General features: G+C 34.7%; 1 long non-coding RNA gene across 1 annotated transcript in view; it reads left to right on the top strand.

The window, feature by feature from the left end:
• Nucleotides 1–19,665, top strand: part of LOC117089668 — a 94,518-nt gene that overhangs the window by 9,216 nt on the left and 65,637 nt on the right. Inside the window, exon 2 of the long non-coding RNA XR_004439704.1 lies at nt 14,988–15,074. This is a non-coding gene — a long non-coding RNA (uncharacterized LOC117089668). The remainder of the gene's footprint in view (nt 1–14,987; nt 15,075–19,665) is intronic.

Raw genomic sequence — 19,665 nt, 5'->3', positions numbered from 1 at the left:
GTATTTTAACTTTTTAATAAAAATAGTATACTTTTAAATATCGCAAAGGGCCTACTGGATACAAAATTGTTATAATCAACCTGAAGATCCTCAGCACATTCTGACTTTTATATACTTAGCTATGAATATGCTTGTTACCACTGCAAATGTTTGACATTTGTAATCTTTCCACAGAGGAATAGATAGCCTATATTAATACTATCACCAGGAAAACCATTCAGAACAGATACCTTACCAATGCCAGTCCAACATAGTTAATTTCCTATCTAAAGCAAACTGTATTTTCCTTTAACACATGCTGAAATAACATTTATGGCATACCCTATTTTACCCAGTGAAGACTAGATGTGTAGCTTTATTTTATGTTTTTGACTGTGTTAATAAGTATTTAGAGAGAAACAATACTAAACTGCAAAATTTCCGAAGCTTTTTTTTGTTTTGAGATGAAGTCTCACTCTTGTCCCCTAGGCTAGAGTGTAATGGTGTGATCTTGACTCACTGCAACCTCTGCCTCCCGGGTTCAAGTAATTCTCCTGCCTCAGCCTCCTGAGTAGCTGGGATTACAGGCACCTGCCACCACACCTGGTTAATTTTATTTATTTATTTATTTATTTATTTATTTTAGTAGTGACGGGGTTTCATCATGTTGGCCGGGCTGGTCTCGAACTCCTGGCCTCAGGTGATCTGCCCATCTCGGCCTCCCAGAGTGTTGAGATTACAGGCATCAGCCACTGCGCCCGGCCCAAAAGCTTAACATAGTACAAATTTACGTTTCACTCACGTAGAAATTCCATGTAGGTATTTCTGGTTGGAGTTGAGAAGGACTTCTGCTCCATGCAGTCATTCATGGAAACATTTGATAGAGGCAGTTTCATCTATGACAATGGCTTTCAGAGTCACCCTGGATGTCAAAAAACAACTGGTAAGCTGATGAGAGAGACTGTGGGGAAGACAGAGTCTGCTTTGTCTTCTGCACAAAATGACAAATCACTTTTACCAACGTTCAATTAGCAAGAACTAGTTTTACAGCCTCATGTAAGCCCTATTTGCACATCCTTGGGGAAATTGCTTAACCTTTATAAATTTCAGTTTTCCTACTGGTGAAATGGAGATAAAGTAATGAGATCACATGGTAATTGTGGAGATTAAATACTATATATAAAACAGCGTTTGACTCATACTAAGGATTTAATCAATAATACTCTCATTATCATTTTTAATATTAGAGAAGACATTCAATTAGACATATATTAGAAAACTATTTTAATTACATGTAATTACATTTAATAATTTTTTTTTTTTTTTTTTGAGGCGGAGTCTCGCTCTGTTGCCCGGACTGGAGTGCAGTGGCCAGATCTCAGCTCACTGCAAGCTCCGCCTCCCGGGTTTACGCCATTCTCCTGCCTCAGCCTCCCGAGTAGCTGGGACTACAGGCGCCCGCCATCTCGCCCGGCTAGTTTTTGTATTTTTAGTAGAGACGGGGTTTCACCGTGTTAGCCAGGATGGTCTCGATCTCCTGACCTCGTGATCCGCCCGTCTCGGCCTCCCAAAGCATTTAATAATTTTTAAAATAATCTCTATAAACAGGAAAAAAATACCTACCAAAAAAATAAGTCTAGTTTCTGACCTCTCTGTAGTACAAAGTATCAGAAAAAAAAATGAAGATTAAAAAAACATTATGGCCAATAATGTGATCACTGGACTAATATATAAGACAATAAGAATACATATTTACATGTATGGATACATGGAAAATATAGTAATTATGCTTCATTTAGAAAAACAAAAAGATGCATTCTAAAAAGCTGAACTCAAGAATGAAGAAGATGTTGGCTAAAAGGGATGGTGATGACTTCTAACTTTCTAAGTTAAAAAATTATTATAAATATCAGTAAAAAATAATGTAAGAATAATTATTGAAAGGTAATACGTGTGTTGTGAAATTAATGAAATTACATGTGAAGCATGAGATTATCTAAATAAAGGAGAAACTTGAAGAAAGATAAAATGAACACTGGAGTGGCAAGCAGGGACAATAACAGAATACTGAAATTTCTAAGTCTGCATATGGTAGAAAGTAGGGTGGCATGATGAGAGTCAAGCTTTCAAAAACAAACAAACAAAACACTCCCAGAGGCATCTGGTGAATGGACTCAGGAAATTTAAGAATGGATCTGGGATCTGGGGAGTCCAGGTGGTTTGCGTACGGTGTTTGACATTATAGTGGAAAGAAGTGGACACATTAGAGAATATTTAGGCTTTGGGAATGATAGAGCTCTGTAATAAATTGGGCAAGTGGATGGGGAAGAAAGATGGGAAAGGTGGCACAGTGTCTGACTGTGGTACTAGGTAGTGGGTAGTGATGCTGTTCAATAATACTGGGGTTAAAGACTCATAGAACAAAATTTAAGATTAGTTTGTGACAAGTTGAGTTTGAACAAATTTGGGACATGCAAGTGGAGATATTATATAGAGAACTGAATGCAAGGACCAAAGATTCAAAGCAGCTATTTGCAGTAAAAATTTTGATGCAATGGTCATATAGGTGGTATAATTGAAGCTCAAGAGAAAGTTTCTCAACGTTGGAGCACTGACATTTTGGCCGAATAATTCTTTATTGTACAGGGCGACACTGTGTATTGTAGAATGTTCAGAGCATCCCTAGCTCACAGATGTCAGTAGCAACTCAAGTCATGAGAACCAAAAATGTCTGCAGACTTTACCAGATATTCCATAGGGGTGCAAAACCACACCTTTTTGAAAAACACTTGTTAAACGATAGTAAGTAGGAAGAGAATGCAGAGTAACAAGAAAACCATATAACCCTACTGAGACAAGAAACCTTAAATTTAATTTGGCTTCAATATTAATGGCTCAAATAATTTTCTTTAATTATTTAATTGGAATAATTGTCATGGATATAAAAGTGGGTAACAAGAACAGGAACACAACATTATTTTGCAGTACTATTTTGAGACTTTCAGTTAAAATAGGATCCAGGATAGATGGAGAAGTAAAGCCAAAAGAGTTAGAGATTTCCAAGTGGTTTGAGATTAAGTTTACTGGAAACAAAAGAATTTTAAACGGTTTGAAATATTTGTAAATTCTAATTTGGAAGGGATGTATCTACTTATACAGGTGGTTAATCCTGCATTTCCATGAATAAGCTTAACTGAGAGACCATGTTCTTGCTGATTACATTTTCAGAAAAAGCAGAGTGGTCTGTATCTCTACTATACATGCAGACATTAATCAGGCCAGAATCTTTTTTCACTGGAGTTTTTGCTCCTGTTACTGCCAATGAACCCTAGTGACTTCATGGGAATTCCTAGTATCTTTGAAGACTGATAGAATATTAGGACTTTGTTGAACCCTATAAGGCAACATTACTAGTTACATGCTACTATAAACATTATTAGTTACATGCTACTGTTAACAGTATTTTAAATACATAATTTGTATTCATTGATTTATATAAATTTAGATTACATATATTAGAAATATGATTTGCACTGTTGGTCTGATTATTTTGTTGTTCAGCAAATAATTTCTTTATTTTGTTGATAAGAAAATAATTTATTTCCTGAAAGATACATAAACATATAATCATTTTACAAAATGAAACCTGTGGAACCTAAGGTAAAGTTAAATTACACGTCATTAGCTTTCTCTTTTATTAAAATTATTTACTTAATTTGCAAAATTTCAATTGAATGTTGTTTTCTAAAGTACTTATATTTAAGTTTCACTTGAATATTTCTAATCTACATTGCTTTGATATTATAGCTCCTTTTATTTGCAATACTGAGTATGGCAAGTTGTGCTTTGCCTATAACTGCCAGCTCCTTTGAAAGTGAGAGTGAAAAAAATAGAAATCTCTTCTAAAACAATTTAAATATGGCTTTTTTTCTCTTAATGACCAAAAATGTCTAAAATTCTGGTTTCTAAAACTGCCATTTTGAAATTTCCCTGACGGATAGCACTGCTCTGCTGTATTACATGTGGTTAATGTTAGTCACATCCTTGATGTAACATAACACAAGCTGGCAAAGGTAATCCAATGTGACATATGACAGCATTGTGAGCCAGTCTGGGATATTTGAAAATATGCCATCTTTCAAAGACCATGGACAGATAGCATGGTTAATCAAGACTATGAACTCCGTTGCATTCATTTCAAACAACAACATAGTCAAGGTTCTGTAATAATTAAAGGGTAATTTCCAACATGGTAGATTCTAACAAATGCTAAAATGCTAGCAAGAGTACTTTTTCTTTTTTTCTTGCTGGTGAGTTTATATTTGAAGCCACTAGGTTAAATCTTTAAGAAAAACAACAACTAAGGAGATGTGATTATACGTTGTTTTAGGTATGAGAATGCATGAAAATTTATAAGACAATGCAGGGATGAGCGAACAATGTCTAGTAATTTATAAATAGGCAATAGGTAGACATTTGGTACCCAGTTATTTACCATTTGCCAAAAGTACTCAGGTTGAATCAAGTATATTAGCATTAGAGGAAATACAGTCTAGAAACATGAGCACCCAGGCGAAAATCTATGTTTTCTACATGTGTTGTTGAGTTTCCCTGTAAAAGTCTCTCTGTCTTCAATGTAATTTATTGTGCAGGCTGTGGAAAATCTGAAAACCATGTTTTCTTCTAGGATTGCTTCATGATCAGCTTCTTTGGTTTTAAATTTGTTACACATTTGTTTAAGCAGAAAATACTACCCCTAATAATTCCTAATGAATAGTGATGAGTTACAGAAATGAAAATAACCTGGACACTAAACTCGAAAGAGGATGGAAGAGGAAATTGAACATAATATGAACATCTTAAAATGAAAAGGTAAAACTGAACTACAAGGTAAAGTGTCAGTGGAGCTGTTTTTTTGGTGAGATTTACAACTACAAGTCATAATATGCTATTGCCTTATTATATTTTAAAACACCCTAATTTTATAAAAAAAACTATCTCTCCATGTAAGTCAGAATCATTAAGTAATACCTGTGCTAATCTATTAATAAAATGATTTAAACAAATGCGGAAAATAATTTATTTTCTTGCAAATTAAAAAGTATATACCTCATGCATATATAAAAGGATAAGTAAATATATTTTAATATCGGTTTTCATATAAAATTTGTTTAAAATATTACATTGAAGTTTACTGAACTGCTGAAATGACAAAGAATATAGGAATAAAATGCTGTGTACTTTTTATCTCAGGTACAATGAAAACATTCATAATACTGTAATATTAATCTTCTAGTTTAGAGTAATGTTTTTCTCTTGTTTTCTCATTTGAACCTCAAAAGTACATTGCATATTATGAAGATAGATTGTTTTATCTATTTCTAGAAAGAAAAATTAATGAAATCCAACCTTGATCCAGTCTTTGAACTTCAAGTCTACTACCTTTCTTTCTGTGGTTTTCATAAAATTAGAAGTTTGTTGAAGTGACTCAAGACATAATGAGTGACGCCAAAATTTAATGTAAAGACAAATAACTTCATGTTAAATAAAGACTGGATCTGCCACCCTGATGTTATACTTTAACATGCTAAAAGTGCATGCAGATATTACCTCTCAATTCTGGTTGATAATTAGATTAAAACATGGTTGTAGCTAAAACTTTGTAATATTTTATAGTTAATGTTACAGAGTGTGTTAGAATAGAAACATAATAATACAAGAGAAATCCAGTATAGAAGGCCTGATACTTTTGATTGAACAGATACAAGAAAAGTAAATATTCCCAAAGGGCCAGGTGTGGTGGCTCATGCCTGTAAGCCCAGCACTTTGGGAGGTTGAGGCAGGCAGATCACTTGAGGTCAGGAGTTCGAGACAGGTCTGGCCAATATGGTGAAACCCTGTCTGTACTAAAAAATAAAACAAAATAAATAAAAAAAAAATTAGCCAAGTGTGGTGGCACGGGCCTGTAGTCCCACCTACTCAGGAGACTGAGGCAGGAGAATCACTTGAATTCGAAAGGCGGAGGTTGCAGTGAGCTGAGATTGTACCACTACACTCCAGCCTGGGTGACACGAGACTCCATCTCAAAAAACAAAAATACACACACACACACACACACACACACACACATAATATATATCTCCAAAGTTACTGATTTTATAAAACAATATACAAAGTCCTTTAGAAAAACAAAACAAAATAAAACAAGCTTGCCTCTTTTGAGGAAACTAAAGGGAAACTGTATAAACTGAGGCCAGGCTCAGTGGCTCACACTTGTAACCTCAGCACTTTGGGAGGCCCAGGCAGGCAGATCACTTGAGCCTCAGGATTTGAGACCAGCCTGAGCACCATGGTGAAACCCAGTCGCTACAAAAAATACAAAAATTAGCTGGGTGTGGTGGTGTGCACCTGTAGTCCCAACTACTCAGCAGGTTGAGGTGGGAAGATCACTTAAGCCCAGGAGGTCAAGGAGAAGTGAGTTGAGATGACGCCACTGCATTCCGTGACAGAGTGACACCCTGTCCCCAAAACAAAAAGGAACAAAACAATATACTGAGGAAAATCAAGGTGAAAGGTGAAGCATATTTTTTTTCTCTGTGTTGATTTCAAGAGTGTTGTTTGACTATTTTGTGGAACTGGTTATCCATGACTCTGCAATTTCTTTTAGATATGTTACCTCACTTAACAGAAGGGATAGGATACTAGGAAAAGAAAGTTAATATTTGTTAGATGCCTGCTATGAGAACAGTTTTTCATGTATTATTGATTATCAAAGAAAGCATGTGAATAGATATTATTATCACATATTATATATGCCAAGAACTGAGGCTTACAGAGGTTGTGACTTGTTCATGGTTATATAGCAAATAAGTGGGAGAGTACGGATTTGTACCTAAGTATGGAGTTAAGATTCGAATATTAAAAATAATGAAAGTATGTATATTAACCCTGGAAGAAATATAAACAGATGATGAGTAAATAACAGAGAATAGAACAGAATAGAATAGAATAGAAGAATAGAATAGATAAAAGAACAAAGAAGTTTTTCAAACTAGTGGTCTAGCATTTTTACAGGCCTATCAAGGAAAAACTGTGTGAATCAGTGGAATAATGGATAATTCTGTTTGGTATTTAGTTGAATTATACAAATGAGGAATCTTTCAGATAATGAGTTGCCATGCATTTTGACTTCCTGAAATACTGTAAGATAGAACATGGGAGATGGAGCCAGACACCTGCATTCATTTCCCTGCTGTCTAGTTTACTAACTGTGCTACTTTGGGCAACTTACTTTGTTCCCCTGATCCTTAATGCTATCCTCTGTAAAGTGAGTATTAATGTTACTTACCTGTATTCTGTTAAGGTGTTTGTGGTAAAAAATGTTGCCAAAATCTGAGAGGCTTACAACAACAAAGGTCCATTTCTTGCTTGGATTGCAGATCCTTTTCAGTTCAGCTAAAGTCTTGCTCCGCTCCCTGTTTTCTTCTTCCTGGCAGAAGAAGCCACCCCTTCTGGGATGTGTTGGTCTTATGGCAGAGGGAGAAGAGAGATGCAGGAACCAATTATACAGTAGCTCTGAAAGGGTTTGTTTAAATGGGTCATGTATCACTCTCACTGACCTTTAAATAAGCAGGAGGAAGCCACACACCCAAGCCTCACATGGAGGAAGTTATCATCACCTCATAGGAAAAAGCAGAGGATGACTGGAAAAATACAATAGTCTACCACAACATCCACAGGATTATCATATGATTAAATTAGATGAAAAAGTAAAGCTCCCAGCAAGATTTTAGGCACATAATACATGCTCTAGAAATTTTATTTCATTTTCATTCTATGGGATTCAGAGTTAAGCTAAACAAAGACCAAGTTCATGAAGAATTGCAGCTACATATAACAATTTTCCAGTGTCCATTTTGTTTGCAACTTTTATTATAATAATTGATAGTTAAAAGAATGAAAATCATATTTCAAAATTCAGTAATTTAGAAAGATTTTAATCCTCCTATTCAATTGTCAATAAATGGATAAATTAAGACCTGATTTTTAGAAGTACAGTCTTAATTTTTTAGGCATTCTTGATTTCTTAGAAACTTGTTTTTATTTATTTATTTTTACCAATTGCAGAAAAGAACTGGTGAACGGTTTGTGTGTCTGTGTGTGTGTGTGTGTGTGTGTGTGTGTATCAATTAAATGGGCACCATTAACAGAATAATAAAGCAAAGCTTCCATTGGAAGGTAGCATGCGAGTTACCCAATGAAAATAAATGTTGGTTAAGATTGAATTCCAGTAAGAAATTTATCAGGGATTTTGCAAACTTTAGGACTAGAGGGAAAATTCCCTATTGAATGTTTCTGAAAAGGTTTCTTTTCTGTGTCATGTGGTCAAAGAATTTTGTATGAGTAATGGATTTGGTCTTGTAGATTTTTGGATAAATCCTTAAGAAAAAAGCCAACAAGTCTTCCCCTCCCTCTGTGAGATCAAAGACACCACTGTGTTTTTGGTATGAAAAAGGTTTCTCCATGGTTGCCAAAAATACGTTGTTTCCCCATCAGCTGTGTAGTTGCCATGAAATGATTGACGGCCCTTGAAATTTCTCCAGGGTGGTTCAATTTCAAGTTGAAGGTAGTGATGAATTTGGAAAGTATTTTGAGTCCCTTTTGAACGAAAATTACAACAGGACAGAGACACTTCTTCTTTTCAGCTGACAGCCAATGACACCCACTTAGTAAGGTGTTACTGTAGTACAAAGTGGCCCTTTGTGAATACATGGGATGAATTTCCATCTATTCAAGGCTGAAGTACCAGTTGTGATGATTTACCTGCCTTTTTCCTTAATAAAATTTAATAGAGAAAAAATAATTGGAGATGAAGACTGAATTCTTTAAATGCTTTCACAAAAATAATTTTTTTGAAAAATTTCTTGTGAGAAAAATTATAACAATGTTATTGATACATTAATTATCTTATTGTAAACTCTTTAAATAATAAAAATCTGTTATCACATGATTTTAGAGGTACTATAGTTTGAAACATATACTCTCTAAATATAATAAATTATCAGAAAACTCTGGCATACAATGAATAATGACAGATGGATATTAGTCATATCCTATCAAGGAATCTCACAATATATAAACTCCACTTTGATGTCACATATGTGAGAAAAAATTTTGAGAATCCATTTGCTTGTAGTTTAGCACACTTTTTAAAAAATTCAATGTATGCAATACATTGCAAAATTGAAAACTTAAAAATAATTGGTAAAAAATAAATATGTTAACAAAAATTGATTAAAACTCCTCTCAGTTATTTGTGGGAGAAAGGAAGGAAGTACAAATCATAAAGTGTTTCTCAAAAGAGCATGCCCTTTGAGCTGCTTAATATATACGAGAATGGAGAGTCCAGTTGACTTAAAAAAAAAATTCCAGAAAACATCCTCTTTTAGGAACTACCTGGTTTTTACACGAGTATTTACAAACTTGAGAGTTGTAGTATTCCTTAGCTTTCCCTTGAATCTCAGGTCCAAATCAATGAAGTAATGTGAAATAAAACACTTAGGCACTTTATGATCTAAATCATAAAACTAAGGATATGAGATCTTGAATGATTAGAACTAATTGGTGACTGCAGAGATCAAATTCACCAGAAAGCTGCATGACTTTTTCTTTAGTTCATAGGCACTGTTTAAGATCAGAGGTTAAAAAAAAAAAAAAAAAAAAAAAGGTTGCATGTTGTGTTAATTGATTCAGGAATATGTTTTCTGCTCACTTTTGATGCTATAAAATGAAATGGAACAGTCTGGAATGCAAACTGAAACAAGGGGTTACATCGGTGTGGCAGCTTCGCAGCCTACACTAGCTTGTTTTTTGCCGGTAAGCATTCATTTGTTCCACCTCTGATATTTGGGCCTTGTTCCAAGAGCATTTTTGAGAAAATATAAAAGTTCTGTGTGAAATGGATAAAGTGCTCTTTTAACTTTTGTGTATTTCATTGTCTCAGATATTTATATATTCCATCAATTCTATTTTACCCATTTTTTTTCCAAGTTACTCTTTAATGTCTCCACTTCAATTTGAATGGATCTAGTTCTAAATATTCTGTAGCCTACAGGGACACTTATGTCTATATTCTGCAATGTCTTGTTACTTTTAAAAGTCTATTATGTACAGATAATCCATTTAAATTATTTTATTAAACAAAATAGCAAATTTTTTAAGTGAAATTTCTGAAGACATCAAAAAATCCACAGTAAATCTCAAAGTCCATTTAAGTAATTATAATGTGATTGACAAATGATGCTGTCTATAGTAATAATGTAGGTATATATGTACACATGCAACTTTTTCAAAAGTGAAAATTTGATAGACATCCTCTTTCTTCTCATTCCTGCTTTGCAAATATCCAGGATCTGAAAACAGGTTTATACTTTATACCAGAATGATCTATAACAGAGAGAAAAGCCATACTCTTTGGCAGAAATATGTGTAGTGAACTTAAATTGTTAGATTTTTAAAATACTTGAATGATGGTTATCTATGGTGGGTTTCTTCTGATATTTGAGCTTTTCTTATTACTGCTTGAATCATTATCAACATTTTCATTTTTTCAAGAGTTCTCCAAATTGGGAAGCTTTCAATCAGTTTTGCACCTATTATGAAATTAAATTATTCCACTGACAACAACCAAAATTAATAAACTAGAGGCTTTTACTGTTAACTATGTATTTATCTTTAGACTAATGCTATTATTTGAGAGTTAGATGTTAATAAAATCTATGCAGTATTAGTAAAATAACTTATTAACAAGTTTGGAATATGCTAAAGTGAAACTCAACCCATTTTATGTTTACATTCCTAAAGCTTTGATTAAATTCTAGTACACATCATCCAGCTGCACTGAATTCATCTGATGCAAACACTTGATAATTGTTCACCTTATACCCTTATCATCTATACACATTCTCTAGCACTCTCTCTTTGAAAAAATAAATACTAAAGTAAAAAAAAAAAAAAAAAATTAACAGCAGTCTCAGCTCCAAATACAAAAATAGCAATCTCTGAAAATAAAAACAGAAACCTCTAAAATAATGTTTTATTTATCACATACAAACATGTTTTCCTAAGAATTACTTCCAACATGGGCCACCATATGGAAGTAGAAAGCCATTATAGGAATGAACTAAGATGGTTTGTATCACCTGCATAACTTGTTTTGTTCTATGCCTTCAGGGTTCAAAACCCACTTCCCATATTTTTTTCCTTTCTTTAAAAATAATGTACATCAGTTTAATTTATCCCAGGTCCTGACAGAAGGATCAGATTTTAAGCATTTAATGCTGTGGTTTCAAATCCAATTTCTCAGTGTTCATCGTTTCAAAAGTGGCAGAATTCAGCTTTTGAAAAAGTTCAAGAACGTGGGGAGGATTGGCATACTTTCTAAAGTTCCACATTGATGTTAAAGGAAGCTCTGTATAGGAGAGAGCAGTTCGGTCTGAATTTTTCTATAGTGCTCCAGGAAATATTAAACCCTCCACCTACTTCAACAAGAGCCTCTTCTTATTGGTGTCAACCTAGGAATACTTCTCAAACTCATAAAGCATATTGAATACATAATCTATTACAGGTTTTCTGAACTAGGGCACTGACTGGTTGATATATTTTCCTAAATGGAGGGCATCGATATATCTACTTAAGGCTCGATTCCACTGAATGTGTTTGGAAACAACTTTCCCTGAAACCAATGGGATTTTTATCCATTCAGAAACTAAAGCACTAGACCCTTGCACAGTAAATTCATTGTAGGCTCTCTTTATCGGTGGTGGGGGAATCTCTAAAGGTCAGGAGTCCAGATTGCTTCAAATAAACATCCAGAATCTCAGATGCTTTTTTGAAACGAGCCCAAGTTTATCTGAACCTCTTTCTCTGGTTTGGAAATCAGGCTGAAAATGTCACAGAAACAGATTTTCTTGTGAGATCTCAGAATGTTGTGGTTTAAGTAAAGTAATAAACAAAGTTGAAAAATGAAAGGCAAAATTGGCTCAAACTCACCTGGTTTGATTCTGTTAGAAGCCTGAAACTGAGTGGCACTGTGCAATCTTTAAAACAGAAAAAATAAAAACAAAACAAAAACAGAGTTTGGTTGTGGGTTAGCCTAAAATCATCAACCATTTCTCCTGAGGAGGTTTAAGAGAAACTTTTGCCACTCCATCCTGCACTGCCTTTATGTTGCAATGTTTCATTTACCCCCCTCTCCATCTTCAGTTTGGGAGACTTCAGTACTGGTCTTCCATTTTTAAACCGTCAGTAAGGAATAACTCTTTGACCTTTTGAAGTAGAATACGTTCCTTTTTATTTACGGGTGTGATTGCCTTGAAATGCATATTTTAGTATTTTTTGTGGTGTGTGTGTGTGTGTATATATGTGTGTGTGTGTGTGTGTGTATGTATATTCAACACTAAAAAAGTAGAATTTGTTTTGAATAGCTACTATTGAATACAAGGGATGAGTTAAAACTTCACCACATATCATATTACTTAATCATCACAGCAAAACCATTAAGCAGGTATTTTTATCTCCATTTAATAAATGATATAAAAGCAGTTTATGAAGATATAGTAACATTCTCAATTATACAGCTGTGATACTTATAGCAAGTAAGTAGCAGAGGCAGGATTGAAGCTGAGGATGGCTGACTTCAAAGACCATACATTTTACTACTAATCTATGTAGTTTCCCAAGAGCTGTTTTTAAAATCCATTTAATATGCCCAATAGTTTTAGCCCTACCTATTACAAATAATGGTTATATATCTAATACACTAACTGAAAAGTTCATTTCTGAAAAGGTCTCTTTTCTATGTCATGTGGTCAAAGAGTTTTATATGAGTAATGGATTTGGTCTTGTAGATTTTTTTGGATAAATCCTTAAGAAAAAAGCCAACTGTGTATTTTCAATACACTGAAAAGCTAGTGTATTAGATATAGAGCTGAAATTATTACAATGATAATGCCTTAGATTTGTAAGAACTGTATAGAATCCAAATTCATTTGTATTTGTCTTCTCATTCTAATCCTTCCAACAAACTAGAAAGCAGGCAAATGAGGCATCTGGATCCACGACTGGGGAAAACTGAGGCTTCATGAATTAAGATATTTTTCCAAAGTCATGAAAATAAATCCAGAAGAAACAGCAAATAGAATGTTTTACCTATGGAAATTGCTGTTTGCAAATCAACACCAAAATTCCACTCCGCCATCACCTTTTAGTATCTTATGTTATTTTCTCAGTCACTTCTTTTCAATTCCGCTCACTTTTCTCTACAGTACTTTTGCATATTTCAGCTTTTTACATATACTGTGCCTCTGATAGAAAATGCTCTACACTAACTGATAAAATCCAAACTACTTTTGCAAAGCCTGAAAAGGTCTAGACACATGATACCAATGCTATTCTTGGGCTACCCATTTAAGTTATGTATCAAGTCTAAATTTAATCAAGGCCACATTTTATTTATACATTTCATGCATTAAACTCATTTAAACTTTTAGTCAGATTTCATTAGAAGAAATACTACCGTGTACATCATGCAGTAGTAAAGCTAATGTGCTTCAAGAATTTGAAAGGAGTTGGAGATCGGGGGTCTGATTTCAAAATTTCTTTTTCTTTCTCTCCTTAGTGCTTGCAGCAGGTCTGCGAGCAGCACACAGTTTGTTTCCTAGGACACTAATACAGTCAGCATGCTCTGTGTAAATGTGTAAACACAGACATTCCCTGTAATCAGGGAGGTGGGTGTCTTAAGGCAAGATTATGTTTTTTTAGGAAATGCAATTTATGTTCAGGATTAAATTTCTCTTGCAGACTGATAACGTCTGAGGTTCAGGGAGATGATAATAAGTGTTGTGTCCTAAACTGCCTGCCCTGAATCTGAAGCCTTGAATTAATCTTCCTGTATAGCCCTCATTCTTATGACCCAAATTTTGTAGTTTCTTAATGTCTTAGAAAGATGAGAGAAGTAAATAATATAAAAAGACATAATATACTTTAAAAATGTAAAGCATCTATAAGCCTTACGGTGGTTACAAGGAAATACAGAGACATAAGGAAAAAATACAGATGACACCATGGCTAACATCCTTCTTCATAATTCAGGAAATTTAAATTTACATCTGGTACTTTGGTATTCGTGAAATTGAGATGGGGATGAACAGCAAGTTAGACAATATTCTTACAATCGCTTTCGTCTTCTCATGGAATGATCCTAATACTATAAAACAACTTAAACACATAACAAACATTCTCTCTTTCTAAATAGTAGTTGAAATAAATCCAACCAGAATACCAAGAAAACCTTCTCTATGGTTCCTTGCATCACAAAACTGCTCTATTTCTTTTCCAAACCAGAAAAAAAAAAGATTTCAGAAGTTAAAAGGGCAGTTTTTATGCCAAAACCACAATTTTTTTCATCTAATATTAAATTCTTAAGATTTTTTCTTTTCTTTCTCTTTCTTTTCTTTTCTTTTTCTTTTATCTTTTTTCTTTTCTTTCTTTCCCTCTCTCCCTCCCTCCCTCCCTTCCTTCCTTCCTTCCTTCCTTCCTTCTCTTCCTCCCTCCCTCCCTACCTCCTTTCTTTCCCTTCCTTCCTTCCCTCCCTCCTTCCTCTCTTTCTTTCTTTCTTCCTTTCTTCCTTTCTTTTCTTTCTTTTTCTTTTTTCTCTTTTTCTTGCTTTCTTTCTCTTTTCTCTCATCTTCCTCCTCTTCCTATCATTCTCTTCCTCCTCCTTGTTTTCTTTGTCCTTTTCTTTTAACCTTCGAGGCAGAGATCTGAGGTTACTACCAACTCCTTTTTACACAGGGAATGCAGATCATACAAAAGAAAAATATGGCCTTGATCAGACAGCTGAGTATTTTTTTTAATCTTAAAAAAATCTGTTTTATCCAAATGAATTGAGTACTCAGAACTGGAACTTTTCAGACCACATGGAAGATGCTTTTTTATCATGGTAACAGGTACTGACTGCATGGGGAGAGGCCATACCACAGAAATCTCAATCTGCCTGAGTCGTGACTCTGAGAGCTGGAGTACCACCGGACAGGGTGAGGGGAGCATTTGCTGTTTACTCAAAAATATTTCCTAAATGACCTGTTTGTGTTATTTAGGAGGGTAGGATTGGGGAATGCTGCTTTGACCTGATTTTTACAGAATAAACTCCTTGCATAGCATTATAATAATCAGAATAACTAGATATGCTCTTTTAGGCAAGGTTGGGCAAACTTTCTATATTCTGACTCCTCTTGCTGTTTTCTTCCCAAACATCTGAAAGAAAACACATCACAGTTTACAAAAAAAAAAAAAAAAAAAAAAATCCCTCATTCTCCCCCGTGTTGGTTCTACCTCCCCTAAAAATAGAATTTTATGATGCTCAATCTAATTTCTTTTCAAGACCATTTATTTAATAAGAAGAATGTTCTCCTGGCCTGAGATGCAATATAAGTGAGTGTGTATTTTTTTCATAGAGTTAATGTTTACAGCAGAGAGCTAAAGCATTGAAAATAAGGAACTGAAATGGAAACTCTGACATCACTTTAACGGCAGTCCTGCTGCCTTACTGGGGAGAAAAATATTAGCTCTTGTCTAACTTACCTTTTCTATAAGGTGTAAAAAGCACCCTATACAGAGGGAGTATATGAAACCCATAGCTAGTCTGATTGCTTGCATGCTATTCATATACACGTCCGTTGTTGTAAGCTGGCACTGGGTGAACCCGCTGATTCTAACCATATGGCTGCCTGCAGAAGTGCACTGAGGACTTTCCTCTAGGGTGCCCAAACAGTGTCCGACTGCCTTCCTAGGCTGCAGAAAAAAGTGAAAAAAAAAGTAATGTTCCCATTATGAGATTTCATCCAGATGTTCATGAGGTTATGTATTAAATAATGAGACTTTAAAGAAGATTACTATTTTCAAGAATTCCAAAATGTATGCATTTCTCCACTGGGTGGCGCTGAAAGTCCATAATCATGAAGACAACTAAAAGACCGGGAAACTGAAAATCTAATTAAAAAAAAAACCACTTAAGGGTTAATTAATTCAGAACTACTATTCTTCTAATCAGATTACCAGTTTATAGTGCCGCATGTCAGTCAGACTGTGCTGGTTCTGCCTGCTGGTAGATAATTTTGCATTACAGAAAGCTGTAGAAACTTTTGAGCTATTGAAAGATTTTATCTATGCTGGTAAAATTACGTTTTTTTGGAATAATTATCAGGAATAAAATATTTTTTACCACTATGTATTCAATCGCCCACTGGCCACAACAATTTCTCTACAATCAGGTTTTAAATTTTTTGCATAATTTTACACAGCTTTTAAAGAAGGTATTTCTTATCCCAAATATCTTTCAAAATTCCAGAAAGATATCATTTCGCTTAATAGTATTCCCTGGCTATGGACTATTATTAACAACCCCTATAAACTACTCTGATTATTTCTGGAACTGGAATCTTTACGGCTATATAGGACATTCATTTCAGTTTAATAATGTTTAGCTCTTGTGTGCTACATGAGCTATCAACTGTAAATAGAAAATCTCACGTAAGGATTGAGATTCCAATGAGGTGTAGTCAAGGTTCCTATTAGATACATGCCTTTACTTTTAGCTTGTTGAGTTGGTTTTCCTTCTTCTTTCTTCTGACTTTAATTTCTGTATCTTTCTGCATATCTGCATGTACAAATCCCATTTCAGGTCAGTCTTGGCTAAAAGAAAGAAGTGCACAACTAGTATAAATAGAGCACATATTAGGGTCTTCCACAGGATGTAGTTATGTGTCCCATATCCCACCACCCACCTTGTATGACCAAGCAGAGCCAGATATAAGTCAAATTGTGCAGTAGGTGATTTGGTTTTGCTTCATAATAATCTCTTTCCCTGACCTTATCTCCATATTACATGTAGTAATGGGCAAACCCTGGTGCTTTCCTTTACCTCTCATGTTCTCAAGGGCTTTCCAGGTATAGCCGAGAGTTGCCACATCACACAGACCTTGAGTTTCTGATAGGACTGTTGGTCAGTGTCAGACTCTGCTCGTGAAGGCTGCGAGGCAGCTGACATTTGCTAAAGGCAGATGATCTACAGAGTTGTTCTGCTGGCCAAAAAATAAACGATTTTGAGCACTATAATGGAGGATATCCAGTTACCTCTCTACAGAGTTCAGACCTCACTAAGGGCTTGCTTTTCTTCTGCTCTTACTTAAAGATTAATGAAGGATGATGGACTTTGGATGGAGAACGCCTGGTTGTCCTATCTTCAGCTCTGTCTTGCACTGTGGTCATCAACTTTTCTCAGATCAAAAATAGGCAGGTACAGGTAGTGGGCTTACAACGTTTGACCGCAACTGGTTTTCCTAAGTACAATTTTTTCTAAGTACATTATTTCTAAGTACATTTTTTTCTAAGTACATTTTTCAGCAGCAAAACCAAAATGGGTCTTCAGATTTATCCCCATTTCTTGCAAAGGAAGAGCCTTTATGTGATGGGGCACATTTTGTTTTTTCCTCACTGAGAATTTTAATCTTCTTTTGTATTGTTTCTATAATAATTTGTAAACATATTTATTTTTACCTACTTTTTAAAACTTCTGGCGAAATTCATTATACTGCATGTATTTGTCAAACATTCTCATAATGCTGGTTAAAAAAAATGCAGCTTAAAATGAGGCGTGCTCAGCAAACACCAGTGAATTACAACAGTTCCAAAGAAAACTAGTTCACTACTTGACAAAACAAAAGCACAGGTTTTAAATAGGCTTGGGTTAGAATCTTGATACCATTATTTACAGATTACATGATTTAGGTTAATTTACTTAACATCTCTGCATTTCCATTACCTAATTTGGAAAATGGGAAGAATAGTTCCTACAACTAACAGTGGTTTTGATTATCAGGTTAGATCAAACATATGAAACACTTAATCATGTAGCCTATGGTAACTTCTCAATAAATGGTAGCAATTTTCATCAAGAGTAAACATTTTAAAAACCTAACTCTGTGTGGCACTGTGATAGATTGAGATGAAAATATCATAAGGCACACTCTATGCCTTAAAATATATACCGTCCTCTTGAGATAATTATTTCTTCACAAACAAATATTTACTGAACACCTAGTGTATAAGAGAAATTGGTTTTGATGATGATATTGATGGTATTACAGGCTAAATAACCCTTTTACATATCTCTTGAGATCAGAAGTCCTTTTGAAATTTTTTTTATTTTATTTGGGAATATCTCCATATACATAATGAGATTGGGACCCAAGTCTAAACACAACATTTATTTATGTTTCTGTACATCTTATACACATTGCCTGAAAGTAATTTTATATAATTTTTTAAAAATAATATATGCAACCTGTCACAAGAGATCAGGTGAGGAGTTTTCTAATTGTGGTGACATGTCAGTGCTCAGAAAGTTTCAGATTTGGGAACATATTGGATTGCAGATTTTCAGACTGGGAACTCTCAACCTGTATAACAATGAATGAAAGAAACATGAACCTTGCACTTAGGAAGATTACAGTTGTATGGGAGAAACAAACTTTAAGGAAAAACACATTATTCAAATATTTTAAAAATCATAATCTGTAAGTGCCATGATGACAAAGTACAGCATAGCTAAAGCCTAGATGTCAGCTGGGAGTCACCCTCTACATAGAATTAAACATAAATATTAATCTTCTATCATGTTCTCTCAGAAAACAGATATGCTCCTCATAGCCATGCAGATTCCTCCAGACTTATTTTCTGAGAGGCATCCCTTTCCCTAATTCCATATTCCTACTAAAATCTCTATTTCTCTGCGAATTTAACTCCTACATTGTTGTCCTTCTGTCTGCATTTCGTAGACCAAGACAGATTATATAGCCTTTTCCTTTGGCGCTCCCCCGCCCACCACAAACATCACTCACATGTATAATGGGGTCAACACTGCAGCACCACTCAGTGATCAATTTCAGGTTGAATCTTAGATGTTATTTTCTTAACAGACATTTGCCCATTTTAACCAAACAGAATGTCTAACTTATCAAAAAAGAGAGAAAGCTAAGCAATTCTGAGTCAGCCAGATGATCTTCAAAGGAGTATTGATTTGAAAAAGGCATTTTGCTTGTTTCAATGTTGATAGTTTTTGTTGATATTTTGTTATGCCTTTATTGATTTTGTTTTGTAGACCTAAGCTAGATTGAAAGATGAAGTAAGACTTTCCTGAGGAAGTGACATTTAAGCATAGAATTGAAGGGTGTGTGATGAGTTGCAGAAAAGGATTCAAAACACATAACGGCATATGTATAAAGGCTGGAGGATTTTTATATGCTTGACTTGATCTGACTGTAGTCACATTCATAAAGCTTAAGTAGAAATACTCAGTAGCTCAAGTTCACTTTCAAGTTGCTATCCTAGGGAAAACTCCAGAAGTAAGGGGAAGAGAGAGTTGAGTGAAGGCTGGAAAGCCAAGATGAGTCTTATTTAAAGAGGTGTGATTTGTGGAACTTGAAGAAAGAGTAGAACTTAGATGGTGAGAGATTGAAAAGGACAGGAGGAGTAATGGGATGGAATGAAGGCAGGGTGCTTCCTGTTGTGCTCGTGGAAAAGGAGTTAAATTTGGTGAAGGAAAAGGAAGTCAGTGATTCTTCTTGA

The sequence above is a fragment of the Trachypithecus francoisi genome, unplaced genomic scaffold (assembly GCF_009764315.1).
Source record: "Trachypithecus francoisi isolate TF-2019V2 unplaced genomic scaffold, Tfra_2.0 Lachesis_group11, whole genome shotgun sequence".
Taxonomy (NCBI): Eukaryota; Metazoa; Chordata; class Mammalia; order Primates; family Cercopithecidae; genus Trachypithecus; species Trachypithecus francoisi.
Note: the sequence above shows the minus strand (reverse complement) of the source record. Positions and strands in the feature narration are given on the sequence as shown.